Consider the following 11,973-nt stretch of genomic DNA (forward strand, 5'->3'; position numbering starts at 1 on the left):
TGTTAAATCCGGGAAATTAAAAAACTCCCAGTGAAATATCAATAATTCTAATGAAAACACGTCTCAAAAGAATAAATCTTTAAACTTTCAGATAAACTAAAGATGGGTTTAACTAATGCATGAAAGTACACATACTTTCACTGTTTAATAATGAGTTTAGTCCAGAAACTATTCTGAAACCATGCAACTATTCCAGACTAATGAACTAAAAGGTTAATTCACAAAATTAATAGAATAAATGAACAAATGTACAATGCAATCGTCAATAATGACTGACGACACGTGCAAAAACAAGATGGCGAACAATTTTCCGCGAAAGCCTAAATAACAAAAATATCACAAATATCAAAATATTGTTGCACTTTCATAAAATGCAAAACTAAACGTCACTATTGTGCAGATTATGCACAATCTTGACAACAAAATGAGTCATACCACAGCGGAAACAATTATAAAATCAAACCACAATGGCGGGTATGTTCCTGCAAAGGTTCAGTTTTTGGAACTGCGAAAGTTGCAAAAATTATTGCTCGCAGCGCCAGTGAAGTAAATACTGGTTGTATTTACCAAGAAATAGAGATGTCTCTGTTCCAAGATCCCTCAGGAAAGGTTTGGAGACACAATTACACAAAATGAATACAGATACAAAAGTAGACGTCCGTCTGGTATAATGGCTGCAGTATGACTGTCGATTATCTGCATTGTTTTTCGGTCAATCGATTAGCCTCCGCCGTACTGTTCCGGTTACACACCAGTAAATTTTACCACAAAAGTGAACCATCTTAAACTGCTTTTCAAATTACAGGAACATGGTGCGGATAAAGATACTCTCTCATGGATCAAATCATTCCTTAAAGGTCGTACTCAACGTGTTGCTCTAGATGGAGAATTATTATCCGAGGTACCAGTGACATCTGGGGTATCACAAGGGTCTGTGCTTGGTCCGTTACTTTTTCTTCTTTATATAAATGACTTACCTAAATCTATTACTTCTCAAGTTCGCTTATTTGCAGATGACACTGCCGTTAATCTAACAATCAACACTATGCATGACTGCCATACTATTCAAGAAGATCAAGATAAACTTATGAAATGGGAACATCTTTGGGACATGGAGTTCAACCCAAGTAAATGCCAAGTTTTAAACATAACCAGAAATAAATCAACATTCTTTTTTAATTACAGACTCCATGGACAAATACTAGAAACTGTTGACAATGCAAAATACTTAGGTGTGGACATCTCAAAAGACTTTTCCTGGAACACCCATATAAATAGATTTACAAATAACGCTAATAAATCTCTTGGTTTTCTACGCAGGAACATACAGACAAGAAATTCCAACATTCGCCAGCTGGCATACAAGACAATAGTTAGACCACAGGTTGAATATGCTTCTTCCGTATGGAGTCCTCACACTTTACAAAATATACAAAAAATTGAAAAAGTACAGCGTCGAGCAGTCCGCTGGGTCAAGCATAATTATTCTCCATATGACAGTGTCACCTCCATGCAACAGGAACTTGGTTGGCAGACCCTACAAGACAGACGAAATGACACTAAATTACTAATCTTTTTCAAAATTGTTCAAGGTTTAGTAGCCGTGCCGCTGCTATCACATATCGAGCGACCCAGCAAATTCACTCGTCACATGCACCCCCTCTCTTTCAGACAGATCCATACCACTGCAAATTATTATAAGTTTTCATTTTTCCCAAGTGCTATTGTGATGTGGAACAACCTCCCTGCCACTACAGTATTACATCCTGATCTTGAAGGGTTTAAGCGGTCCCTGCTTTCCCCTTCTGCCCATTGAACTCCGAGAGACATGTTTTTATCACTTTTAACTTTAAATCACTTCACCATGCATGATTAATCGAACATACTTTTATCTTTCTCACTTATTCACTTTTATCACTTTTATCTTGCACTGACTGCGCACCTGTCAATAATACCCGCAAGGGGAGTTAGACAGTATAGATAGATAGATAGATAAAAAATATTGCATCTCCGACTCATACTCGATCATTTTTGTACCAAACTGTTTCAAACTGTAAAAAATTAAACTGTGCTTACATACACATTGGAAATAGACTTATTGATATGTACATTTTATGGATTCTCTTTAATTTTCTTTTAGAAACTGCTCTGTCAAATGCTGGACTTCACACATTCCATGCAGCATTCTGCTGAGCAAAACTGACTGCGTGCTTTCTACTCAACAACGAAGCAATTCTGGACCTATAAAGCTTGACCGGGACTGAAACATTAGCAATTGTGACTCTGTAATGTTCAACGTTAGTGGACTGTAAAGAAACTGCAATTATTGTGAAGAGACTCGGTATGTCTGTAAGCAAAAAGAATATACAGCATAACACATATCAGGTGTGAAAACAATGTGAAAGAATAGTGAAATTAACAATTTGCAATCAGTCATGTCAAATGAATTGTTGATATTAAAAATGATAGTTCCCAGGCAGGTTTAGACGTTTTGTTCTGTATTTCTATTACAAGTATTATTTCATAAAATGTATGCCACAATTAAAAAGCACACTCTGTTTAGAGACCATTGTGTTGTCTCATTGTGTGATGATGACTTTGAGTAATACATTGTACATTAAACAATATCTACTTAGTGGTTTTTAAGTATCAGATTTCTTGTTTATTATATAAATGAATGTTAATTTTTGCTTAAATATAAATGTGCACAATGCAGTGCCAGTAGCACACTTTGCAATATTTTTATTACAAAAGGGTGTGTTGTACACTTGAAATTATACCTATAATTAATAATCCTTGCCTAAAAATTCATTTGACACACCTAAGACCATGTCGTGTATTACCATTATTATTTTGCACATTATGCTGACACTTTGAAAAAATTGCAAATAAGCGAAAAGCAGAAGTTTAGTCTTGTCAACTGTCTCTGATTAATTTTTTGAAGACCTTATAGGAAGCGAAAGTGTAGGATACGGTATTCATTTTATTTGATTACTGCTTGTTATTATTTCTTCATAGAAGGCGTACTGGATGAGTGGAGTATTTTTTTTGGTTCTACATCTTTGATGAAGTCAACTCATTGACATCTAGTGCCATGACTGCGCGTGTTTTTTACTTAACAAACGCGTGGTGGGAACTTATCCGAATATATGCAAACTAATAACAGTGTGTCTAATACTACATGTGTTGAGTGCAAAGAAACAAGGGCGAGAAGATAAGGGAATAACTGAACATACTGAATGTGTTATTTTGTTTATAAGCTTGAACATACACAAACTTGACTTTAATCAATTGGGATGTACATGCAGTTTAATAATCGGGTTGTTATTTAATAATCATATTCATGTGGAAACTGCCTCATTCACATGCAATACGCAGCTGCTGTCTATATGTTTAATGCCACATTCCATAATGACTGAATATCTTTACTTTCAAAACATGAAAATGAATTAAATGAAATTAACATAAACGAAATAAGGTAATTAAATTCAGTTGAAAAATATTTGATTATATTTTATTTAAATATGGTTTGGTAAATTATTTACTGGTTAAACAATTCTTGTTGATGACAGTAAATTCGTCATAATAAGCATGTTGTTTATTTTTTGTCTCACACATACAGTGACAGGTACACTCATATATTTAGCGTTAAGCTATGATTCGGGTCTTCATCATAAATCTAAATTTTTGCTACTAGTATTTTCTCCTTAACACGAACCTAGTAATGTTCAATCGGTGTATGCCATAAGCGATAGTTTTTACCAACTGTTCATTCCTGAAGATTCAGAAAAATACAATAAGTTTACCACATTTCATGACATAAGCTCTAACAGTGCGGAAGATTTGCAAAGAGTATTGTGTCCAAAGCAAAAGGTGATATTTCTGGTCTGTGTAATTTTGCGCAGTGAATGAGGTCTATGCACTTCTTTCAAGATAGATGCAAACACTCCCGCAAGCATTGTTGCATTTATATGTTTATTAACATTAATTAAGTACAAAAAGTTTTTCATTTACATATGCAGGGGATACATTTATGATATCGATGATTAAGACATGGGACCAAAATAATGAAGTACGGCACCTTTCTTTTTTATGCTTAAGTTAAATAAAATCGTTTTAGAAATAATCGCGCCCTAAAACATAAATGGCATCCCTGCATATGGAAGACATCAATAAAACACAGTTTCGCGTTAATTTTAACATTGTTTTTAAAAGTAAACAAAAATGAAATACATGTTTAAGAGTTTGAAAACAGTACAAGGGGTTACTATACATAAAGCATAGCTTCATAAACTTGTTTAAGATGAACACAAATTATATTTTATTGCTTTGCTAAATTACATATTGTTTTGTAAAGAAATTGAATGTTTTGTTGCATGATAATGTGCAGACATATATTACCCGTGTTATCTTTAACAAACATCAAATCAGCTTTTGCCCGTACATTAGGTAGCACCTATTATCTTATTATTCGCGAATATTAGTCATACGGGCAAAAGCCCGCGAAGCGGGCGTTGACCGTTAATTTGTATCACTTTTCTGAAATACAAAGAGACATTACCTTATCTTCTACGCATGAGCCACCGAACCAGCTTTAAATTCCAGAGGCTAAAAAAAATATTTATAATTTGAAAACCACGTATCGTAATAAATATTTGGACATTATTGTGTAAAACACATTATAACTGTTTCAATTATAAAGTAAATCAGCCAAAATAAATCATATGTTTTGCTTGATGGAAAAAAAGCATCTGCCAAGCTTTAACATGTAATATCTCATAACTGTGTGCTTTTTTAGCCTCTGGAATTTAAAGCTGGTTCGGTTGCTGCGGCGTAGAAGATATGGTGTCCGCTTATTGACTTGGGGGTCTCGGCATTGATCCCTTTAGTGGAAGTGTTCTTTAGACAACCCTTAAGATGCCAAGTACTGATCCTACCCAGGCAACATGTTATTCCATCTCATGTCTCAAGTGAAAGTAAGCTGTTTATTCAATCATAAACTGATTTAAAATAATCAAAATAATGTAATGTGTCAGATAAATTTTGATTGACAGGATTATCAATGTATAATTATGTGAACTGTGGGATATCTTTCTTATTTTACTTTTATTGCAATTGAAATATTTCATTAATACCGGTATCTCTCAAGGTTACAGTATTTTTGCAAACTATTGTCGCATAGTTTAAATAAGGTTTCCACTAAAAACGAGCCATTTTGAAGTAATTCAAAAATCACAGTCAGAACTGCATACACTAAGTTTGTAGCTGTATGGTAAATATTTGAATTCAAACAAACATAAGATTATATCATCCATATTTATATGTTTAATTTATACATTCTTTTAACACAAACAACACACACATATATTTCAGTAATCATATGAGCTTATTGTCCCCCTCCAAAGGTGAAGGGATATTGTTTTGGAATTGTCCGTCCTTTGGCACTTTTGTGCACGGAGCCATATCTTGGTAGTGCTTTGGTGGATTTCATTGAAACTTGGTATGAGTATATATACAGATATAGACTCTACAAAGCACAGGTACTTGAAAAAAAATTTGGTCCTTACATATAATTATAATAAGAGTAAAGGTATCCAACGATGATTTCACAGGTGTATTGAATAACACAATGCAACAGCATAAACGATCAAACAATGAACACATATGTCGTTGAGGTTGCCAGCAGGAAGGGTCCATCTATGATAAAACACCTTTTATTTGATGAAAATCGTCCAAGTATATCCAAAACAGCCAAAAGTTTCACAAATAGCACCCCAAAATAAAAGTGTGTAATTCCGAACGTCCAGCTGTCAGAAATGAATGAAGGCGATTTTAGGTCGATTGTTCACACTTAAACAAGAACTTTGCTATAAACTCCACGTACGTTTGTCATTTACTCAGTTTGCCATCGAACTACGTCGTTCTTTGGTAACGGCACAACAAAAAAATACTCAGAAAAAGTTGAAAATACACCAAAGATTATATTTTATGTTCAAACTGAATCCATTTTATTGATGGAACGCGGTAAATTTTTATCTTGTTATCGATTGGTTGAATAAGTCGTAAATTATAGAACAAGTTTACCAATTTTATTTTCAACCAATGGAAACGTCTTCTGTCCGTAACACCGATTTCTGCCTCAACATGATGGTCGTGAAAGTGAAATTACACTAAATTTGTTGTTTCTTTTGAATTTCCGACTTTTTACCGTTCAACTGGGACTTTAGACGCCGTAGTTCGAAGACAAACGTAGTAAATGAAAAAACATTTGTGGCCTTTACAGCAATGTTCTTATTTTATTGTGAAAAGTCGACCAAAAATCGCCTTCATTCAATACTGACAGCTGTAGGTTCGGAATTACACACTTTCATTTTGGGGTGGTATTTGTGAAACTTTTGGCCTTATTATATATATAAGGACCAATTTTTTTCCAAGTACCTGTGCTACAAAGTTCTATAAAAGTTAACATATGTTCCTTTGAAATTGAAGTAAACCTACAGAACCAATTAACAAGATCACCATGGCTAAAAACTTCATTCCATGGAAACTGTGATAGTTCAGGAATCCCTCCTTTGTTGATTTCTGGAAACCAACACTGTCAGTTAAGCTCAAAAGAATGGCTTGTGTGATGTCCAGTGCTTGGCAGAACAGCTTCTTAAAATGGAGAACCAACAGTGAGCACAAATCCTAAAATTTGATAAATGATGCAGGCGTTTTGTAAAGTTTTTTGTTTAATTTTGAACAATCTGGAATATTGTGGTACGAAAATCCGACAGTGTTAGATTTAGGGAGTTGTAGGCCTAATCTGTATATAGTGATATGTAACCTCGGCAAAGTGAGACGCAGCAAGATGTTAACAAGTTGAAACTAAGCTAAAATACTAAACAGTTAAATCGCAATATCGATACATTTTGTAAATATACTTGTTTCTGAAGGATTTCAACCGCAACTTACCAGATTATTGCTAATGATCACATGTAAAACTCCTTTCTGATAGCGAATGCAAATTGTGTCATGAACTCTGACATGTGAACAGCACGTGCTGTAGGGTGGCGCATTTGAAATACCGCGAGAAAACCGATGCCGACTATAATATTTTAAATGACATTAATTTTAAACAAGCATTTATCGGTTTATGAGGATAATAATAACAATCAGAAATCAAATATATAGAAGCAAATAGATTCGAAAGAAATCTGGATTTATGTAAAACATTTAAGACGGGTTATATTAACGAAAATATGTTGCCCAAAGTTATCACGTTTTGTAGTAACCAGTCTGTGGAATATGACTTGTTGCCCGTTACGGCATATCATCGTCGACTCATATGTACATGTTAATCATATATGGAGATATCTTCGTGAAATAAGCCAAATATTTATCGCAGAATTTTGAAAAACAAGACAAATGTACTTTAAAAAACACGGACACGATTTACCAGACGCACGTACAAAAATTAATATACACACACCTTTAATGGTAGTTCACTCAGTTTATTACGCATACATTTGTTATCACACTGTTTTGAATGTTTGATTTTATTACAATGTGAACTTCATCATGTCAAAACAAAACTTTTTAATAAAAAATGCATGTACTTGAAATTATGCTTGTTTAGAAAGTATTTCATTTTCCCCGGACTGTAATTGGAGACGTTTCTTACACAACATTATTCAAACTTGAATATCTCAGTAATAAGTTAAGTTTTTATTTTAAATTTCATATGTGATCATTTAACTATATTCTGTGCAAGATTACGATAAAATCCTTTATACATGACAATCAAGCGCTTTTGCACGTGCGGTAGGTGTGGTTTCATGCTTTTGCACGGGAAAATATGGTGAAACGCGATATGATTTTGTTTTAATTTCAATTTCTTCATTTAAGGTTGGTTGGTACACCAGAAAATCATAAAATTAATTTACACAGCAAAATGTCTCGAATAACATTTCAGGAGCTTAACGGCGCGATCGGCATGTTGCAAGCTACCTTCCCAACTAGCAGAAGCATCAGATCGTCACGGATGAATGATTTCATCGTTTGCTTGTACATGTTGTGGTCAATTGATCACATGCACACTTTTTAATCAAAATATTGACTCAAAACATACTTTGAAAAATGCTGCGTTCGAAAAGTCATCAAGTGTAGTACAGCGCGCTATATAATTCCAATTTAATTTCGATTTCATCATTTTAGGTGGGTTTTTACACCAGGAAAACATAACATTAAATAGAAAAACAATATGGCTAGTATGAGCGCAGTGTTAAAAGCCGGTCGGTCATTAAGAAGTGTAAGTTAATGCGTTTTACATTTCACATTATAAAATTACGATGTACGATTTGAGAATTTTACTTTCAATGATTTTTTAATGTGTTATGTTAAATTTTTTGTTGTTGATCAATTTCAATTAAATTTATTTAAATTATTAGATATGTGTTGAATTAGTCTGAGTCCAAATTAAAAAAAAACAGTTCACAATAATAAAGCTAAATTGATTTGAATACGTGTTGCGTTAGAAAAGTCTCCAAGTGTACATTTTGATGTATCCTCATAAATAAATGATCATTTGTATCACGTTTCCATGAAGAACAAGGCAAATGTTTAATAATATGTCGATTCGAATTATTTAGATATATAAGCATGATTCAGCATTTATCCCCGCCAATAACATTAATTTTAGTCTACAAAACAACTCTTCTTTTTGCACACTTTTACTAACTGGCAAACTAAAGTCAAACATCAACTGGTATTTGTTCTACTCTCCAAAATCGTGCAACAGCCATGTTTAGTTTCTTCAAGTTTTGTTAGCTTCCATGACGAGAAAATTCCATGAAAATTCTGCGCACATTTACCTATAAAAATGTACATTACTTAATCTCCATCAATCTTTTCCATTTTAAAGCATTTGAGTTAAGCAGGCAATTCTTTTCGGACAGTGTTTCTTTGATCGACTGACAAAAGAACGAATTATTCATCAAAGAAATTACCATTTTAAGTAAACATCGATTTCCTTCGATAAGTTAAAGTACAATTCACTTTTCTAAATCCGTCAATTGTTCAACAAAACATCGCGTTATTCGAGTAAATTAGACATTTAAAAAAATCGAAAATTCAGTCTCACCGGTTTCATTCGAGTAAAATATTCCAACACTTTTTTTCACATTGTTTATAATATTTCATCGTAAACACACACAATCGTATCAAAAGCAGACATTAGCGTCCTCGATTTGAATGACGCAATCAAGTGATTTTGTCAGCTGTGTAGTAAAATAAAGTCTAGCTGTGTAGTTAAATAAGCTCTTTTTAAACATATGAGGAATTATTAAAGCTTCTTAGCGTCGTGGTAAGAGTGTCTGGTTTCCACGCCGGAGACACTAGTTTAGCTCCCAGTTTCGTTCAGGATTTTTATTTTTAGCTAAACACATTTCAAAGAAACGCGACATTTGAATTGATAAATAACCGCTTTTATTTATATACGGTATATTGATGTGAAAATTAAACATTCAATAGTGATATATTTTAATTTATTTATTGTAGTGATATGATTATTGTTATTGATAAAATGTAATGAAATAACAAGATAATATACATTTTCCTTTTTTATATGGTAAATAAAATGCTTATTAAATATCTTGATATATTTTAACTACTAAATTCGTCTAAAGATCGTCACTGCGTTTGACCTTTAACCAGAGGTGAAAGGCCGAAAAAGTAGCCCCTATGTAGATGTACTAGCCGTTGTGTAAAAGCAAGGTGTGTGATAAATCTTACATGTATCCAATGGGTCGTATAATAATGCATAGCACAATATTTTCAGTACTACCGGTAATGTAACGTTCGCTTCGTCGCATTTGAGAAATGATAGATTGTATTTAAAAACAAACAACACGTTTTTGTCCCATACATTGTGCATTTATTAACCATGTAAATGAGGACATTTGTACCTGTACTGCTGCTTAAGCATATTTTAAAACATATTCGAACTTTAAAACTTCTTGTCCTTAACAATAAGGCATAGGGCTACCAAATTTGGTATGTAGTGACATCTTATAGTTTTCTACCAAGTTTGATCAAATTATGCCCCTTGGTTCAAATTTGACCCTGCCCGGGGGGTCACAAAACTGAACATACGCTTATATGGGGCCTGTTTTGTGAAAACTTTAAAAATCTTATTGTCCATAACCATTGGGCCTAGGGCTACCAAATTTGGTATGTAGTGACATCTAATAAACCTCTACCAAATTTGTTCAAATAATGCCTCTGGGGTCAACTTTGACCCTGCCCTGGGGGGTCACAAAATTGAATAAACGCTTATAAAGCGCCTATTTTGTGAAATCTTTAAAAATATTCTTGTCGAAAACCATTCAGACTATGGCTACCAAATTTGTTATGCAGTAACATCTTATAGTCCTCTACCAAGTTTGTTCAAATTATGCCCTTTGGGTCAAATTTGACCCTGACACACGGGTCACAAATTGAACATTATATACGCTTATATCTTGCTTATTTTGTGAAAACTTTTAAAATATTATTGTCCTTAACTCTAGGACCTAGGGCTACCATATTTTGTATGAATATGTAGCGATATATAGTAGTCCTCTACATAGTTTGCTCAAATTATGCCCCTGGGGTTAAATTTGACCAAGCCCAGGGGTCACAAAAGTGTACATGTGCTTAAATAGGGCCTATATTTAAGTATTTGCACATGCAAAGAATATTTGTTTCAGCCTTTTTTCAGCAGTGGAGCGATACAGGGCCATTATGGCTCTCTTGTTTAATTCTTGTTGCTGTATTGCGCAGGATGATTTCCTATTGTAGTTAACAGATAAATTTACCACCTATTCATGTTGGTCATACCTATATAGCACCCATGTCCTTATTCGCCGTGTTTTAGATGTCGCTTCTTTTTTGAAGCATCATAGAATTTTGCCCTGTTATTTATTTGCTAACATAAACACGATATTAAACAACTATGTACTAACAACTCACGTTTCTTTTTTAAAATAGTAAAGAGTGTTGTCTTTGCTATGATGGGGCACGTTAACTTACCATTTAACCGGAAACTAGGCTGCTGAGACGCATTCAAACAATCTATCCTTTACTTGTTTAAAACTTAATACGAAAGGTATTCAAACAATAGCCAAACGTCCTCCATTAGAAGCTACTTACATTTTTTTAATTCATCTGTTTATTTTAATTTTATTGGTATACCCCTTGGTACACGGTTAACGTTGGCGATAATAAGATCTGACCACTACACCTTGTTTACAACTGAAAAGGCGTATGGCTTATACCCAACCCTCCGATTTGATCCTGCCTAGTCAAATAAACTGATCGGACATGCCGCCAACCATACTCAAAACCTATTTTTTGTTGCTTAACCTCATTCATCAACCCTTTATGTACAGAAAACATACACTGCTGTACCTGTGCTCCTTACTTCTTCTGTGTAAAATATATTCTTGCCATTTGTTTATAAATTCGAATACTTATTATATTGGCTTTTTCGCAGCTGAAAATACAACAATAACAGGGAAGTAACTACCATATCAAGTTTATCTTCCTTGTTGCAAACCGTTCATTATTGTGCTTATATTACATGCATTGTTTGTAGTACTTTACTTATATTTAATATATGCTATTAAAATATAAGTATATAAATTAAGTACTCGATTGCAATTTCTATGATTTATCAGGCCCTCTTGAAGTTCTAGTTCCTTATACCTTATACCTCTCCTAAATAAACAAAAAACACAACGATATAAATTGAAAATACAGCTTGTATTTTGGTATCTATGCGTACGACCAGATGACACATTTATAACGTAAGACAATAAACAAATGTGAACAATTCACATTTTGATTATATATGTTTCATAACTCATACGTATATAACGCTCATATAGTTTACACACAAAAAACAACAACAGACTATATTCCTGCAGATAATCATTTTCATGAGAAAACATGTCA

The sequence above is a fragment of the Dreissena polymorpha genome, chromosome 11 (genome assembly GCF_020536995.1).
Source record: "Dreissena polymorpha isolate Duluth1 chromosome 11, UMN_Dpol_1.0, whole genome shotgun sequence".
NCBI classification, from domain to species: domain Eukaryota; kingdom Metazoa; phylum Mollusca; class Bivalvia; order Myida; family Dreissenidae; genus Dreissena; species Dreissena polymorpha.